Genomic DNA, 18,737 nt, shown 5'->3' with positions numbered 1-18,737 from the left:
TACACAAAGATTTTAGCCCAAAGCTTGATTATTTTATTAATCCATCGATAAAAAAATCATGGGGCTCCCATACCAAAGATCATGGCCCTCGATCACTAATATGGCTAATATACATAGTATACAAACTAGGGCCTGGAATCTGCTACTCCAAATCTGCAATCTACCCAATGACAATGCAAGAACAAATACACAACTTACTTGTTGGAGAAGCACTTCTCCTTCAGCCCTTTCAATCCACATTTTACTTAAAACCTGGCAAGTCCTTTGCCTCCTTTGACTACAGAGAAGCACCTCCTTGTACTTCTCTATCCACCAACTTCTCACTGAGTATTGGCCGCCCCAAATACTTGCATATATCAACTTCCAAGTAGGTCTACTACTCATAGTATAATTTCCATTCAAAGCCACTATGCATTTTTCCCTTATAGTACATTGTTCATAACTTCGTTTGTGAACAAACTGAGATACAATACTTAGCAACTCAAAACTCCAATGCATTAGTCCCTTCGTTGCCCTACAGCCATCTCTCTGCAACTAAGCTAACTCGCAACTCTTGTTCCAAGGCTCTGATACTAGTTTCGGCCTCCCTAGGGGGCTTGGCCTACCACAAAAACACAGCGCAACACTTGTGGCCTTTTGTCCCTCCACAACAGTCTAATTTGTGGCTTGTAAGACCTCTTCCAATGGCTCGATCCTCTTCCTTATACATAGAACAATACACAGACCTCCCACAGAATTTAGATGGCTTAACTCAGCTTGAACAGACTCTAATTAGGGCACAAATTATACCCATAATCTCGGTGATATTTCCTCCTAAACTTGGTTTGGACAAAGCCCTATTATGGCATAGAAAACACAGATGAATCTCGACCTTTTCCTGAGCAAACTCGACCTTCCTTCCAACACAAAATAGACCATAAACTTGCACAATTTCCTACTGCAACTCTCTAAGGTTCTTCCTCTTCTTCTTCAACTCGATTTGCTTGTTTCAGATGAGTTACTATGGTGTTTTGGCTCAACCCTAAACCCTTCCTCCGACTTTTCTTCACAACAGCTAGCAAGAACATGGGATAAACTTCCACGTTGGCCTTAGATCAGGCCTTCAACTCCTCGACCTTACTCTTTAGCCCCCGCTGCCCTTGCTCCCTTGATGGCCTTCTTAGAATAGGAGTATCTTGGCCTCCTTCAACAAAACTTGGCCCTCCTAGGGCACTCTTAGTAAAAGAGAGATCACATCTCTCTTGCACATAATGTGTGAGGCCTCATCTTAGGCCTCCTCTATTTATCATTTTCCTTGGGTCACTTAGGAAACCTCTAGATCTAGGGTTTTAGCCTCTGGACCCTTTAGAATAACTTATTATTTCTCTTTTAGTCCTAAACCCACTACTTTGGGTCCAAAACCCCACTTTGGTTAGATCACCCAACAAACTTCTTTTTGGCAGGTTATCCTTCCTCGAAAATACCTTCCGAGCTACCCAAAATCTAACACTCCCTCTAAGTGAGGAAGGTATTTCCTTCATGCTTCCAACTCCATGACTTTCCTTGCATTCTCATGACCATCCTCGCATGAGTCATGACTTTCCTTGCATAGCCATATCCATGTTTGTATGTGCCACGACTTCTTTGTACTTGGCCAAGATTTGTCTTGCATGGTATTCTTGCATGCAACATGACTTTTCCAGCGTGATCCATGCCTATGCTCGCAGGATCTACGACTTTCCTTGCACCGCCATGAATGTTCTCTCATGGTTTATGGTCGACCTTGCATGGGCTGAAAACTTCTCTATCTCATTAGAACCTGAAGATTCAAACTTCCATAGGGCAATTAATAATCCTTCGCAGTCTCCCTTTCAAGCTAGACTCCCTCTAAACTTACACAACCTCCACTGACTCACTCTACCTTTTGTGCACACTCTGACCCACGTGCTCTTCAAAGAAGCTCTGATACCATGTTGAATTTTCCTTGAGCCCTAGATCTGGTCTGAAGTTAATCATGCACACAAACACACTAGGAACCCTCAACTTTCTAGCACTTTGCACAGAAAAAATCTTCAACAGTGAAACCAAATAAAGTACACAGAGAGTTGAGCCCAAAACTCGATTATTTTATTAATCCAACAATAAAAGAATCATGGGGCTCTCATACCAAGGATCATGGCCCTCGATCACTAGTACAGCTAGAATACATAGTATAAAAACTAGGGCCTAGGGGCAGACCTTCTCCTAAGAAGCCATGTTGATTTGGCTAGGTCATGCTGATTTAACCAGGGGAGATACATTTACCCATGGAGCCATGCTAATATGGCTAGGGATAAAATGGCCCATGATACTCACATTGCCTACTCCAGGATGGAGTGATCTATATAAATAGACGTGCATGTGAGAAGACATTACATCAACATAGCAAGCTCATGAACTTTTCTTGTGGAGGAGAAATTTCAAGTAAGGAGAAATATGTTTTCAACTAAGAAGAATACCTCCCTCGTTAAGAGGGAGTCTTGATTTTTTGTGCAGCATTGGGAGGTATTCCTGCATGGCTAAAGGGTCTTCAAGTCAGCCCTAGATAAATTACGTAAATTTTTATTTTACTAAGACAAGTCGGCCCAAGAAAAAGTCAAGTCAGACAACTAGTGAAGGGACATGTCCCTTGGGCTGTCACACCCCTTTGACATGTATAAATAAGACATTGTGATGTCTCATTTGAAGAACAAGCAAGAGCAAGTCTTCTCTCTCTCTCTTCATCATTTCTATTTCTCCTCTTGAGACCGCACGTGTGAGAAGGACAAGTTTGACCAACGAGTTTTTCTGTTTGAACAAAATTGACCTAACTGTTTTTGGACCGAGTTGACCAGAATTAACCACGCTTGACCTCAGAGGTTGGACTAGATTTGACCGCATGGCATTAACTGAATTTGGCTGCAGAATGGCCGCACGTGCAAAATGTTGACCAATGGATTTGACCGCAGTACTGAAGTTTGACCACAAGGCCAAAGTTGACTGCAATCTAGTTTTGACCATGTGATTGCCTAGCTTTGACTTCTGTGTATTTTGGCTGGTTTGACCAACATTTACCAACAGATAATTTGACCAGGTTTGACCAGTATTTGAATTCGATTATTGGCATAAATGTCTAGACAAAATGTTGATTTGTAAACCTTGCTGAAGAATAATTTCTCCTAAGAAATGATGTCAAGCTTTCTCCCAAGTTTGGGTTTCCCGGGATAAAAATATTGTCTCAATTGTGCATGGTTGTCTTTCTATATAATCTTTATTGTTTTTGCTGCATTTACTGTTGAGATTTCCTGAGTATAAATATTCAATGATAGCAGTGGCATAAAATACGCTGTGAAAAATCATTAGGAATAATTATCTGGCAAAAATTGTACTCTATTGCACACCTTGTAGAATTTCAACAAAAGTTAAGAAAATAAAACAACTCCCAATTATCTAGTTACTGTGAACACTTTCTAGAGTGAACATGAGATATTAGAGAGGGATATTGACAAAACAAAACCTTCTTGCCTAAAGAAATCCATAAAATCAACTATATATGAACCGTTGGCCACAGATAATCTAAAAAGTGGTTTGAGGGCATATTAGGTTGTAATTCCATACCAAGTAAAAATTATGGGCTTCTAATTATTACAGGAAGAACTACGACCAACAAACCCTGAAATCCATGATATCAAGGCAAAATCAAAACTCTACTGTGAGGATTCAAAGTACTATGGGGAAGCATCATTTTTTCTTCCCATAAACTATTAATAGATATATCATAACCTATGTCCGGTAGCGTGCAAAAGTGGATGTCTCTAAAGACTCGGGGTGAATATATATTGATTGAAATAGTTGGCAAGGTATAGAAGAAAAAACTTAATTATGAACAAGTAGCCTTCAAATGTAGAAGATGCATTGAGTATGGTGGCTTCATGTCCAACACAAAGAATGGATGCTAAAATCTTCCAAGAATCTTTTAGGAAAAAAGATAAGAAAGTGGAATAGAAATCCCACCTCGTAGATGGGTGTTGAACACCTGGCGAATGGGTTTTTAAGGCACATAAAAATGTTTCCAATTCAATATTCATATTAAAAGTATTGCTGATATGAAAACCCTGCAGGTATGCCGCAGTAAACACCACTTGAGGTGCTAAACAAAGTGCATTTCTTTATAGAAATCAATGTGGTACGGCCTTGAAACATGTATCCGACCATATGAATATGTACCACTTGTGGGAAATATGCTTTGTAGTATGCAAAAAAGGACACACATTTTCGAGCCATACAGCATCCATGAGATGCATTTCAAACACTAAATAACCTATCTTGAATTGATTTAACTAGGTTTGGCAAAAAAATATTGGCAATTAATGGTAATGTTAAATTCTTGAAGTAAAAGTTGGCACTTCCTTTATCTTTCCATTTTCTTTATCTTTCTTTTGAGATTTCCTTTATCTTTTCTTTTTATCCTTTAAGTATTTTTAACATTACCATTAATTACTTTTAGCATTTCTTTTTATCTTTTTACTTGAATTTTTAACATTACCATTGATTATTTCAAGATGTTTGCTAGTGGCTATGACCTCATCAGACTTCATATGAAGGATATAGAATTTCATATCCCATTCAAAAATCAGCAAACTTAACAGCTGTCAGGATTTCAGGATTGGTAGGATTGCAACATTTTCATTGAATTCTATCATGTATGAAGGTATGGGATTAGCATTCAATCAAGAGAATCAAGCCCTTTATGTTCCCCAATGTTGGTGTTGTGGATTGTTGAATTCCCCTGTCATGGGTAACAGTCACTTAAATCAAAATCATTGGTTAGGAAACTTAAGCTTTTCATACCATATTTTAAGGCTTTGATTAGGTGGTTTCATCAAAACTGGGTAGAGTTCACTGATTTCCCTAGAGGATCGAGGTAGATGCAATGGCTAGACAAGAGGCAAAGTGTGATACTAATGATAAAAAACGATGGTGGAACATTACTTATCATTTTTATGTTTGTCATTTGGATGGTCTTGCTCATCTATCCATAATTCTTTCTTTCAAGATTTCAATATAATGTGCTCTTTATATACATACACACACATACATACATGTATATAGCATTTCCTTGTTTCCAAATTTTTGGGAAGGCACATTTCCAGCATATTTTCATTTCAGAAACTCGTACTCATTTCATTGTATCATGCAACTCAGCCCTACACTCTCTTCACATAAACACCTTATTCTCCATGAAATAGATAAAAGCATAAGACTTAAATTTTGTTTTTTCTGGTTCTGATTCAACAAACCCAGCACCACAAAAAAATTACAGAAGAAAGTCATCAGAACTTAAGACACTAAAACAACTCCCAACGATATAGTAACTATAAGCATTCCCTACAGTCAAGTCAAGACTCAATCAACATAAAGCATATTACAGAAGGATACTTGAATACAAAAACTTCTGGCTTAAAAACAATCATAAAATTAATCAAATATGAACCACAGGCCACAAATATCAATTCAATATTTTAAAAACAGGAGTTCGAGGAGGTGATAACTCCATACCAGGGCAAAAAATTTGAGCTTCTAGTTATCACAGGCGAAATTGTGACCAAACCCTGTATTCTACAATATCAAGGTGAAATTGGAGCTCCACTGTGAAGATTCAAAGATGGGTTTCTGAAGCACATAAAACCATTTCCAATTCAATACTGATACAAATATAATTTAGATATTAAAGCCCTGCACTTTCTTCACATGAACACATTATCCTCCATGAAATAGATGAAAGCACAACATCTACATTTTGCTTTTCTAGTACTGATTCAAACAATCCAATTCCCACAAGAAAATTTTATAGAAAAAAGCAACTAAAAGTTAAGAAATTAAAACAACTCCCAATTATATGGTAACTACAAACACTTCCTAGAGTGAATGTGAAAACATATTAGAGAGGGATACTTACAATCCAAATCCTTCTTGCCTGGAGAAATTCATAAAATCAACTAAATATGAACCACTGGCCACAAATAATCTAAAAACAGTGGTTCGAGGTCATATTAGGCTGTAACTCCATACCAAATCAAAATTTTGGGCTTCTAGTTATTACATGCAAAACTGCAACCAACAGACCCCAAAATCTGTGATATCAAGGTGAAATTGGAGCTCTACTGTGAGGATTCCAAATTTCATTTTTTCTTCCCATAAACTAGTGGTAGATATATCACGATTCACAACCTCTGCCAAGTTGTGTGCAAAGGTGGATGTCTCTGTTAAATTTGGCAACTAGGGCCCAATTCCACTTCGGCCAGCTCCGTTGATGGAGATAATCATTCCACTGAATTCCTCTATTCGAGAGGACCAAATCGATATAAAGATCATCAAATTCGGCTAAGGAGAAGTATGATTTTGAATTTATGTTTCTCCCATGTAAAATTAGCAAGGTCGGCCTCACCTATATGTCGGCTCAATAAGCCCAATAGTCACGTCTCTTGACCACAACGAATTGTATATATTGGAGTGTCGTCTCCCTCATTTCACACATCGAAAGGGCTTCGTTTTTGTCTGAAATAGCCGAGATTTTGGAGGATAAAGGGCTAGTTGTTGTTGGGTCTCTCTCTTCTACATCAAGGTCAAGATGCTTCTGTCAAGTAAGCCACAGGAGATAAAGGAAATTCTTGGCAGTTCTCACCATCTTTTGCTGGCCAAAATCCATCATGAAGGTAACCGTGGATCAGAGGATTGTTTGGAAGACAGTTTATGGCTGTCTTGTATGAGGTTGATCTTGTGCAGGAAGGCCGCAGCTCCTGAGGTTTGGTTCAGTTAAGACGCAGGCCTAAATGAGCTTGTTCTGAGGTCACAAGACTGCTCAGATATGTCACTATCTTCAGGAGGGTTTTGAGGGCTTAATCTATCTCAGATCAGCCCTAGAAACCAGCGAAGGGGAGCTCAGATATGTCACTATCTTCAGGAGGGTTTTGAGGGCTTAATCTATCTCAGTGCTGGAATGACAGCCTTCTGAGCCATCTTCTTGTCTAAGGTTGGATCTTTTTATTGTCAAGTCATTTTGACTTTAAGTTATTGTACTTTCTCTCTCTGCTGAACTTTCGATATTAATAATAAGAAGATATGATCAAGGGTTTTCCCCATCTTGGGGATATTCCCTGGCTTGAGCCAATTTATTGTGTCCTCTTGTCTTGGCTTGTCTTCGTTATTTATTGTACATGTTCTTTTCTCAGTTACTGTCATCATAATAATGTTTCACGTGATTGCTAATGATTTAATAATTGGGCTAATGAGAGAATTGAAACTTCTGTCTTCTGCAAAGAACATGTTGTCCTAAAAATTAACAGTCTCTAAATACTTGGATGAAGATAGCTTGATTGAAATAGTTGGCAAGGTCTAGAAGAAAACACTTATGCTTTGAGTATGGTGGCTTCATGTCCAACACAAAGAATGGATGCTGAAAAATCTTCCAAGAATCCCTTAGGAAAAAAAATAGGAAAGTGGAATAGAAATCCCACCTGGTAGCCAAGTGTTGAACACCAACACTTATAGGAGTGGATGGCTCCTCCATGAATGAGAAAATAGAAGTAGAAAAAGAAACCCTGGCAACAAAAACAAATCTGAAGCGGAAGTTGCTAGCTTGAAGCAGATTATGCTAGCCCCCCACCTAATATTCCCTAGGAAAGAACACGAATGGGGGTGAATTCAAGTCAAGAAGTGAAAGGGAAAAGGGCATCACACCCAATGGAACAATCTTCCCATTTGGATCAGGGTGTTTGGATCCCATAGAATCCATCAGTAGTGAAACCAATAAAGGTAAAACCATTGGAAAAATCCAAAAAGGAGATATTCAGAATATCAAAGACATGTGGTTCAAAGGAATTGAGATCAGATAAGACATAAACAATCCTCACATTGGGATCAAAAGGTTTGGACCCTGTAGAGATGAGCAGTAATGCAACCAAGAAAGTAAAATCATTGGACAACTATTAAAAGGAGATTTTCAAAAATCAAACGACATTGAGTTTTCAAGGGAACTGAGACAAGGTATGGCATACTAAGATACTTGTTTTTCTTAGTTTTGACTAATTGTGTATTTCCCTTCAGGCGTATAGCTGGGGCAATAAATATGTAACAATTTCTTCTATTGCAGATGATATTTTATTAAGAAATTTAAAGCATTACTTGTACAACATATATTAATGGTTGAGGGAAGCATTCTCTCTCTCTGTGTATATATAAAAGAAGATTGGAGTATTTTACTGTATTTCAATTTTGATATGGAAACTATTTCAATGAAAAATAATGGGAAATTCATATGAAAATGCTCCTCTCATTAAAATTGTTATCGTGCTTTTTTCTAATTTTATCACAATTTCAGAGCAAAGGTTTGACACAAGCCTTAGCAATATGTGTGAGAGCTGCTGCAAAAGAGTGCCCGCTTGTTCACAAGAGTAATGCCACGTTAGCATGCATTTTAATACAACAGATATTCCTGTATCAAAATTTTGCATAACACGTTCGCACTTATATGACTGTAGAATCTTTTGAATCAAGCAACGAAGGAATATTCATTGATAAAGAAAAAGCTGGCGGTGAAGACCATGTTTACCTCTAAGCAATGGCTATTCCAAAACCAATTGCCTGTAGTACAACATGGGCATTGCATTGAAAATGAAGATAGTCGAGATCGACGATTGTGCCAACTGCAATTTTATGCCACATCGGCCAGCTCCGCTACAACTGCGTATCCTTGATTTTCTTCAAAGCACCATCAAGACTCACATTGGTCATGAAATCATATTTTAATAGATGGGCATTGTGCTGTGAAAATATAACCTTGCAATACCTCAAGATTTATATGCCTGACTGTGCCTATAACCTACAACTCATCCTGAATCTGTCTCATGATAGAAGTACTCATCATTTCATGGGATTCCGCAGAAACAATCATTCCATTATCAAGTTTGGTCTTATAATCCCTTCCATTCGATCCGACCCTGGCAAGGTCTGCTTCATCTAGGCCACCCTCTTGCCATAAATATGATATCATCTTGGAATCGATCCTAGAATCAAATTGAAATGGACTCCTTTATCAGAAGCATCGTGTTGATATATATCACAGCAGCCATCATAACACATGCTACAACCCCAGCACCTGCAAAACCAGTAAGGCTGCCTAAGTCAATGGCCAGAACCAGCATTTTGGGCTTACTTTTTACATTATATGCATTTGGAGGAAGGGTACGGGAACTGTGCTCATGTTTATTTCTCCACAACAACATGTGTTACCCCAAATTTCTCCTAAACCCGCCATAATGATTCAGTGATGAAGTACCCAAGTGGTGATTGCCCATTTTTCTGGGCTGAAAGGAACCCCGACACTTAATCCAATAGATGCACGATACTCGCATCCATATATGCATATAGATCATTGCCCTAGGGCATAAAGCTCTAATTCTGATCATTTCTATTTTATTTCCGCATCTTGAAATGAACAGAAAGTAGTTTTTGGCTTCTTAAAACGAGTAATGTCAATGGCACCCTCCCTCCCTCAAACTTTGTGTCGGGCATGGGAATCAAACCCTCCGTAGTTTCTTCGTATGCATGTGACATCCAAAGTTAGGGTTAAAAGCAAGGGTTTACTGCTTGACAATCAACCCTCGATGCTTTGTGCCCTCCACTGTTGCTGCCAACCACCCGTCAATTCTCTGTAACATGCATTCTTTGTTTGACGCACTTGAAAAATCAAACTCTGGTGCCATTGCCAAAAGGTTTCAAAGGCTTCCAGAAAATACCTATATCTACCAAAACTTTCTGTTTTATTTGCTTTTGTGCTTTTCTTTCAAAAACGAAGCGTGCTTTTGTGCTTTTCTTTCGTACCGTTGAGCCTTCCAAACGTAGCAGCATCATCGGGAGAGCCCTCAAGGTATCATGCGGGTCGTGTAGACTAATTTAATTACCAGATCGTTTCTCTTTTGCTATTAACTAGCACTAGCATTTGCACCAGATGTTGCAAAGAAAACGTACGGCATAAAGTGTTGAAATCCATTGTCCATGTAGTGTGTGCATTATTCAACAAGATGAATCTCTCTAAATTTGTTGCAAGAATTTATGTTGTTGCATTGCTAATTTATTTAGAATCTACTACTGCCTCCTCTTCTTGGAATATTAAATTTCTTATCACCCCATGATGACAATCCCTCTAATTATTGGCATCACAATTTTTTCCACTTTAGTGGCTTTACCTTCAACCTAAAGAAACATGAATTTGAGTTATTCAATTAAAAAAGAATTGCTAAATTGCTATTTATCAAGTTTTGAGTAAAATCAATTAATAACTCATATTTACAACACTTTTTACAACCTTTTAAGTCTTGTATTTATAATTCATATTTATAACCCTTTAAAATGAAACTAACTATCTATAGTTTTATTAATAATAAAAAGAATCTTCTTTATAAAACTCACATTCACATGCTACTCCTGTATATTTATCTTATATTTAATATTCAGTGTCCATCAATTAAATGACAAGATGAAAGCTCAACTTAATTGCACATTTCTGAACTCCTTTGTGGGAATTCATGTCCCATTAATTTAATGGCAAATTGAAGTTTCAAACACAGTACACATTTTATACCAAATTCGAAGAGTTCATGAACAAACTTTCAAGGTTTTAATGGATCTAGGTCATTTGTATTTTCTCTCATGTTCTGGGTCGTTTGTATTTTCTCTAATGTTGACTATACTAGCAATTGTCCCAAAAGGTACAAACCTTAATGTCCTTTTAATGATCAAGCCTTATGTGAAAACAATCATATCGATCCACTAGTGTACATTGATTTGTTACATTTGTCTTGGTCTATAATAGAGGTGTAACAAATATGCATTGGAATCCTAGAATTTTAAGCATATAACCCATTAAAACGTGACTTAAAAGTTTAATTGGTAATTATGTATTCAGTAATTTGTACATTGTTAATTGCAATTTCTCTTGAAAACCAATGTTTATATCAAAATTTTAAAAATTAACACTCACATCTCCCGTAGTCTGGTTTTTCTTTATTTGATCGTGGTACTCAAGATTGCCTTTCTCCAAAGTATCAAATGTAAAGATGATATCTTATGTGTTTCCGCTTTCTTAGTAGGTTCATGTGATTATTATTATTTTTGGTGTTAATGTTTATGTTTTTTTTATGCCCATCCATTATTTATTATCTAAACATTGATGTTTGAAAATTCGTAAGTGGCTAGTGTGGAAATTGCAAGGTATGTTGAGAATTTGGTTATCTAGTAAGCTTAGAGTCATTCTTGAGTCATTATCTTTACCATCTCAGGAAGAAGAAGAAGAAGAAAACCCTATTGAATTGAAAAAGAACCCTAAAAAGTATTAGGATCCATGGGTCATTTTTTTGCATCATGTAGCAAGATAAGATGGCTAATTGATTATGCCACATGAAGAATTAGCCTTTGCCAATATTTAGGCTTATAACTAGGTGATTATTTCTACTAATATTCTTATACCAAGCATGATAATTCTCTTTTAAATTAAAACGTTGTTTGCAGGCTATCGCGGGAGCCAAGCGTTTTCTCCCTGAAAATATACCTTCAAGGTTCCTTAGGTGGATAGCAGAGCTACTATACTTGACATTGGCAGTGTCCAGTAGTTTTTCTAGCCCAAAATCTGTTATGTATGGCTCCATGTCAAAGCCCAGAAGGATGTTGCTTGGCTTAATATTTGCATGAACAAACTTCCTTTCATGTAAATAAGCCAGGCCTCTGGCTACTCCCTTTGCAATTTTAATCCTGGCCAACCATGGCAGATAAGAGGAAGAGTTTGATGACCACCTGCAAGATTAGAGAGATATAGTGTTAGTCAAAGGATCTGAAAAGGATAGGCTACTAAGAACCTTAGAAGCTGAACAAGATGATCAAGATTAGCATGCAACAAGAGGAGAATAACAATTCAAACCCTACATGATAATGGACTCCCTTTTGCAATGATTACAGAGAACTGGATTTGGTTATCCAGAATGTTGAAATTGAAAAGGAATTGATAAGCAAGGAAAGCATTATACTCGACCTCAGGGAACTCAGTTGGCAAAATTATCAATAACTAGTTATAACAAAATACAAAGAACTCAATGAACAAAATGACAAATATCCAATTTAAATGAACCACAAAGAACGTGGTGATAAAAAAGCTAAATATCCATCTTAAAGATAAAAGAGAAATGAAATAAACTGCAACATATCCTTGAAACAAAACAAAAGGGTTGATATATATTCTAAAGAAGAGAAAACAGGGATAGACTCTGCAGAATCCAGTAATATGGTATAATGGACCTATTCAATATATAACAGTAGAAACATTCCATAGAAACTGATATAAATACTGCAGCCAATTGTTCTCCAGCCAAGTAAGAAGATGTTATGTAGAATAAGATACAAATACAAGCACAGGGTCACTTGTCTTATTTCATGGTCTTCCTAAGAAGGCTAATGAAGGAAGTTGTGTAGCATTCTCATGGTTTTGATAAATTATCATTTGTTGTTGAGATGAACATGTATATGTAAATATTCTAACCTGAAAAAGGAGCAGTTTCTTCTTTGTATATGCAAACTATAGCTGAACCAATAAATCTAATTTTCAATATTGATTTGCATCAATTTCTTTTGGTCCAACCAGCAATTAAAATCCATCCCCTGCCACTGCCATATTAACATCATCATCATCATCTGTATCATCATCTGGAACATGCTCTTCTATAGGAGTTTCAACTTCTTCAAGTTCTTCGTCCGACATAATTTCAATATCATCTAGTTCATCCAAATAACATTGTCTCGATTAACATATATTCCATTAACTTCTTCGACGTCTTCGTCTGACACTACATGAACCCCCTGCTCCTCTACATCATTTTTTTCTTCAATTTCATCTTCTTCCACTACATTATACTTTACAAGCCTTCCTCTAGGATCATATTTAACAAAATATGACCAACCTGCTTTACCTAGAACATCTATGTAAAATACATGTTCACATTGGCTTGGAAGAACATATCGCTCTGATTCTAGCTCAAGATTTCTTGTATCAACCATGGTAAACTCGTTAGCATGCTCAATAACAATTCTACCAGGGTCATGTTCATGGGTTCGTAACCTAAACCATTTGACATCAAACACAACTATTTTGAAGGATTCAAAGTCACACTCAAGTATATCATGCAAATACCCATAGTATCGATTGTCAGAGAGTTATGGATGTCTACCACCTCTAGAGGAAACATTTATAACTTGAAATATTGTAGTTATCCCACTATCAGAAGTTTTCATCTTTTCATCCAACCTTTTGATGCTAAATTTGTGGCGATTACACCACATTTTGTTGTGTAGTTTCACCTGTTATACGTCAAACACATAAAAAATTGCATTATCATTTAATAAGCATGCATATTTATACTTGCAAAATTTGAAAGTTAAGAAAAAAAATGCCATATGCATCATTATTATTGTAAAAAAACTTAGTGTGGGTGAATATGCTTACTTGATAATCTTTTAAACCATGTGCTAAATCAAATTCCCTCTGTGTAAGATTGGTATCTCCACTACCTTGAGCTTCTTTGACCAATGTAGACACCCCATACCATGATAACCTACCATTATTAGCTTTTTTGCATCATTTAATCCATACCTTCATCCAATAATTATTATTCACAATGTATAAATGTATTGCATCCCACTCTCGATTGACTGTGTTTTTTTTTTTCCTGAATACGTCTAATTCTATTATCATACAAAACATAGATACATATGGATTACAGTGGGCAAGGCTATGGAGATTTGCCTGTCAGCCTTCTTCTTGCCCTGATTACAGTTCCAAAATTGAGCAAAATCAAAAATTGGAATTTGATACATGGCCACTGAAGACACATAGACTCTGAACAGACACCAGGGCCATGGACTGACCCAGATAAAGACAGACATGAACATTTATAGCCGACACATAGACAAAGAAGCCGATACCAGTTGGCGGAAACATAAACAGAAGACCCTAGAAATGCAGCTGAGGTTACCGGGAGCGAGCTCATTCTTCATCGGTGGTGTAAGGCACCGGTTCTATGCGGCACCCGAAACGGAGAGAATCCTCGGAATCTGAGAGAGGGATGACCACTCCAGAGGTCCCTCCCTGAGCTGGCTTGCTTGGACCAGCAAGCGCAGAAGGACCGGCGGCAGGGACACAATCCATGACTGGGCGCTCGAGATCAATTTCAAACTCGCGTCTAGGGGCCAGACGACTGGGAATCGCATCGATCGGAAGGCACGCAATTGGGGAATCCTCTCTGCTGTAGCGCTGCCAATCCGGTGCTGGCTCTACCTCACACACAGGTCGGCTTGCTGCAATGTTAGTCTCAGCCTCCTCGCTTTGTGAGACTCCCGGTTCAATCTGAATGGAAATTACCAGAGTAGAATTGGCTTGAGGGCATGGGAGCCTGTACCTGAGCGTTGGAAGCTCCGACTGACCCTCCTCTGAACGAATGCTTCTACCAGCACGCTCGCCTCCATCCTCATTGCTTCCGTGGAACCTCTGAGGCACAGACGTGACTTCAATGGAGGAGGAGGGCGAATTGTGGCTTTGCCGCTGCGTGAAGGTCCTGCCTCTGGTTCCCCCTCGTCTGCTACACATACGCGGCCTCTCCCTCTGCATATCTGGCTTTTCCAGATGTACCCTCACGCAAACACCCAGAGCTTCCTTAGCACTTAGGACAAACCCAATCTCAGCGAAATTGCAGGGCGTGCTCGTCCCCGGCAGAATGGACGTCTCCTCCTGCTTCTCTGAACTCAGCAGGGCATCGCCGCTATGCCTTCCCACATTCCTCTGCAAAACAAACATCTCCCCCTTAAAATTCTCCATGGCACCAATTGCCAAGCGACTCACGCGAGCGGAGAAGACCGGCATTAATGCCCTCTGCCATCGGTTTACATGCGGGTTGATAACCCGCCTTACCTGGTACCTCCCTTCGTCATGGGCCTGCCACCTGCCCACGTGACGGCTCATACCATCAACACGTTTAATCTGCACCCGCATCCGGGATGATTGACTGTGTTAATATAAAAGAATTCACATATATATAATTAGTTACCGTGTTATACCTTTATAATAATGGATTATGCAGGAAGACTAAAAATTAAATAAGTACGATATACATTAAAAAAAAAAAAAAAAAACAAAACAAAAACAAAAAACAAAAAAAAACAAAAGCAAAAACAAAAAACAAAAAAAAAAAACAAAAACAACAAAAACAATAAAACAACAAAAATAACAAAAACAAACAAACAAACAAACAAAAACAAACAAACAAAAACAAAAGTCAAATGTGCTATAAATCTCAACTATCTACTTACATCTTACTTTGTTCATTCTACCTTTCCCTAATAGGTGCTCCCCTTCAAATTCATCCACGTAGTTGGCATCTCAAATGCGATCCAATGCATTAATACTTTTTCCTATTTCATCAATATATTGGCGAATATAAACCATGGTTTGATACACCATATATCCCTCTACCATAGAAGCCTCAAAACATGCTCTTTGTCTGACCAAATCCTTCAGTGATTTCAAGTGCCTCTCAACCATCCACATTGATCTTGTGTGTACAGGTCCACACTTTTCAATCTCCTCAACTTGATGTATGAGGTAGTGTTCTTCTGCATTGAAAAATGTCAGAGGTAGATACTTTTGCATTTCACACATTAGACGAGGAATTTGTTTTCTCCAATACTTTATATCTTCTTTATCAATTTATTTGGATGACAACCATATATATATGAAGCAAGAAAATCGCAGGTTTCAACAAAAAAATAATAATATAGTACATGATGACAAGGAAAACACATGCAGTCAAAAATATGCAACACAACAACTTATTGAACAAATTACACTTTGCACATAAATCTCCACTTACCTCATGTATTTGCTAAGATCATATATAACTTGTTGACATTGTTGTCCAAAGATATCATGCATAGTACAACTACTGGTCTAGAGATATCATACATAGTGACATTGTTCATAACTCCACTAACTCATTGATAAGAGGCTCGATATATACATTCATATCTTTGACCTAGTACTTACCTAATTTATTGAACATACAATACATAATTGCTACATATATGAGTAAATAAATATATATATATGAAACAAAATTATAATTAGGCATAATTGAATATATATGAGTAAATTAACAAAAAAATATAAGACATAATTATGAAACAAACAAGACAAATGAGATTTTGTTGTGCTAAAAAAAATTATTCTAAAAAATTTATAAATACCTAGAACAATCATTGTCAACATTATGTGCTCCCTCTTTATTGACTTCCATGGAGGAATGTTATTGTTGATAACAAAAATGGGCCACACCAAGTAAGTAGATATGGGCTCTCCAAATGAAAGCCTAAGATTACGAGGTTCTCATTTAAACTCTCGCCACTTTTCCTCTATATTCCTAAATGCAGATCCATCTGCAGGCATTTGAAGAACATCATCTTCACTTCTATTTGTTGCATGGTAATCCATAAGTCTTGGATGCTTTTGCACCTAAACAATTCTTGCAAACATGGAATTATAGGAATATAACAAAGATGTTAGCCTCTCTCATAAAACAATAATAAATCCAAAAACAAACAAATTAATTAAATATTCCAAGTTAGGAATTTGTGCCTAACTCTTGGGTTGTTCCTCTAAGATAGGAGTTAGTTTAGGTAACTCCTATATTGGTGTGTGTCTGGTGAGAAATTATCTCAACCAAAGGAGAAATTATCTCAACCAAAAGTGTCTAAGATAGCACGCACTATCTTGAGAACACTGTCTCTCATGTATTTATTTGTAACACTATATTCAATTATTTTTTAATGAATGAATGAGAATGAGAGAGAATACATGAAGCTTCAGCCTTTTTCCGCCAATATTTTCTGTCTGATTTTTAATGTGTGATTTATATATTTGTTTGAGTTAATCTCATTTTCAATATGTGGTATCAAAGCAATTTTGGTTCTTAGGGCCTATTAAGCAAAGCGCATGCAGTGTAGTGATATGTCGATATTGTGTGGATCATATCAGTGTGAAGATCTTTGATTCTTTTGTGATTAGTGCCAATGGTGGAGACTGGGATTGTGCATATGGCAGATCGATCTTTCACGTGGAGCAACCGAGAAGCCGATCTCTGGAAATGTGGTGGAACAGTGCTTAATAGTCACGCATCTCACGAATACGAAGTGAGAAGAAACCAAAATCACTTATAATCAGCACAAATGCTCTTTATCAAAGAGTTAAAAGAATTGAATTCTTCTTATTCCCCTTGGCCATGTCGTTCTCATACACCGTGGAACACAATAAACGTGTAAGAGCACAGGTATCCATGTGATACGTGGAACCATAAATCTATGGCAGCAGAATGCAGTACCTAAAGGAGTATGATGTTTTCCAGCCCCTTCCCCTGCAAGTGTGGTTGGGAATAGTGAAGTTGCATCTACCCTTCCGAGCTAACGCTGTGGTAGATCTCGGCCACATACCGGGAAGAGGATGTCGGGTTTTGCCGGCAATAATTGAATCAAACATATCTTTGTTGGTGCTTAGTATAATATAATACTGGAAACATCTGTATTGAATTAGCCCAGTTAAGTCCAGTGGCTGAAAGAATGGCTAGTGGCTTGGCCTCATTCAAGCCCCATAAAGCCCAGCAGCCAAATCCCATTTTAAGGAACTGGAGAGTTTAGAGTAGCTTTTCGAACTCTTCAATATGTGTTGTCAAAGCAACCAATGCGCATAAGATAAAAGTTGAGAATTGGTGTGTGTCTGAATTCTTTCTGTCAACTTTTCTGCTACATTCTTGTTTGAACACCTCTGAAATCCTAACGGTTCCTCAAACCCATGCCCACATATTCCAAGAAATCAAAGATAGTTGTGCTCAAGTTTGACTGGTCTGATCGTGCTAGCAATTGTCCAGTGTGTGTGAGAAATATGTAGTGGAGGACGGAAAAATAATTAAATATGGGAGAAGCGGTAGATAGATCGAATATTTCAGTTGAATGATCCATGCGTGGCTCTTCACATTGCTACGTTGAAGGAGTTTCTGCCACATGAACATCAAGAAGAAATTGGAGTGAAAGGTGTGATTTTCCCATTGATACTAGTTATTCCATCCAAAAATCATTGATTCGAATCCGCAAGGCTCTACTTTGTTCAGAGATAAGTTTGAGCTTATGTCGTGCCTGCAAGTATTTTATTTGCACATGCAAATAATTTTCCATACGAGTTTTCCACTCATTATTTTCAGGAATAAGGCTCACGTGGATAATTTCAAGAAAGTGAAAAAGTAACTTCTTAAACTGAGTCATGTGGATTTTTATGAAAGGTATATGGTTGTCTTCACATGCATAACACTTTCTGGAATATTTTATTATTCCATTACAACAGAACGAGCCGTATGGTGCATGTTTGAACACAATGTTTGAAGTGATGTTTTCACTTTTTTATAAAGTGATATTGAAGTAAAGTTCTTAGAGGAATAAGAGTGGTATGTGATAATGAGGGCATGTTTTAATACTTTGGAGTGATAAAGTTTTTTTTTGAAGTAAGAAGTGATTTTGTATTCAAAGTGATAAGTGGAATTCTTTGAGAGAAATTCTTTTTTTGTAATCCGAAGTAATATTTTACTTTGAGAGAGATTTTG

The 18,737-nt window shown here is 37.4% G+C and overlaps 1 long non-coding RNA gene across 3 annotated transcripts in view; it reads right to left on the bottom strand.

The window, feature by feature from the left end:
• Positions 1 to 9,969, bottom strand: part of LOC149158566 (uncharacterized) — a 50,835-nt gene extending 40,866 nt beyond the window's left edge. For all 3 annotated transcript variants that reach the window (XR_016261707.1, XR_016261706.1, XR_016261705.1), the window contains exons 1-2: positions 8,609 to 9,969; positions 5,557 to 5,670 (exon numbers count right to left, since the gene is read on the bottom strand). This is a non-coding gene — a long non-coding RNA (uncharacterized LOC149158566). The remainder of the gene's footprint in view (positions 1 to 5,556; positions 5,671 to 8,608) is intronic.
• Between the last annotated feature and the right edge of the window lie 8,768 nt (positions 9,970 to 18,737).

The sequence above is a fragment of the Pinus tabuliformis genome, chromosome 5_2 (genome assembly GCF_031772625.1).
Source record: "Pinus tabuliformis cultivar Carrire ecotype Pingquan chromosome 5_2, CPIR1, whole genome shotgun sequence".
NCBI lineage: Eukaryota > Viridiplantae > Streptophyta > Pinopsida > Pinales > Pinaceae > Pinus > Pinus tabuliformis.
The sequence above is the reverse complement of the archived record's forward strand: the minus strand, read 5'-3'. Positions and strand labels throughout refer to the sequence as shown.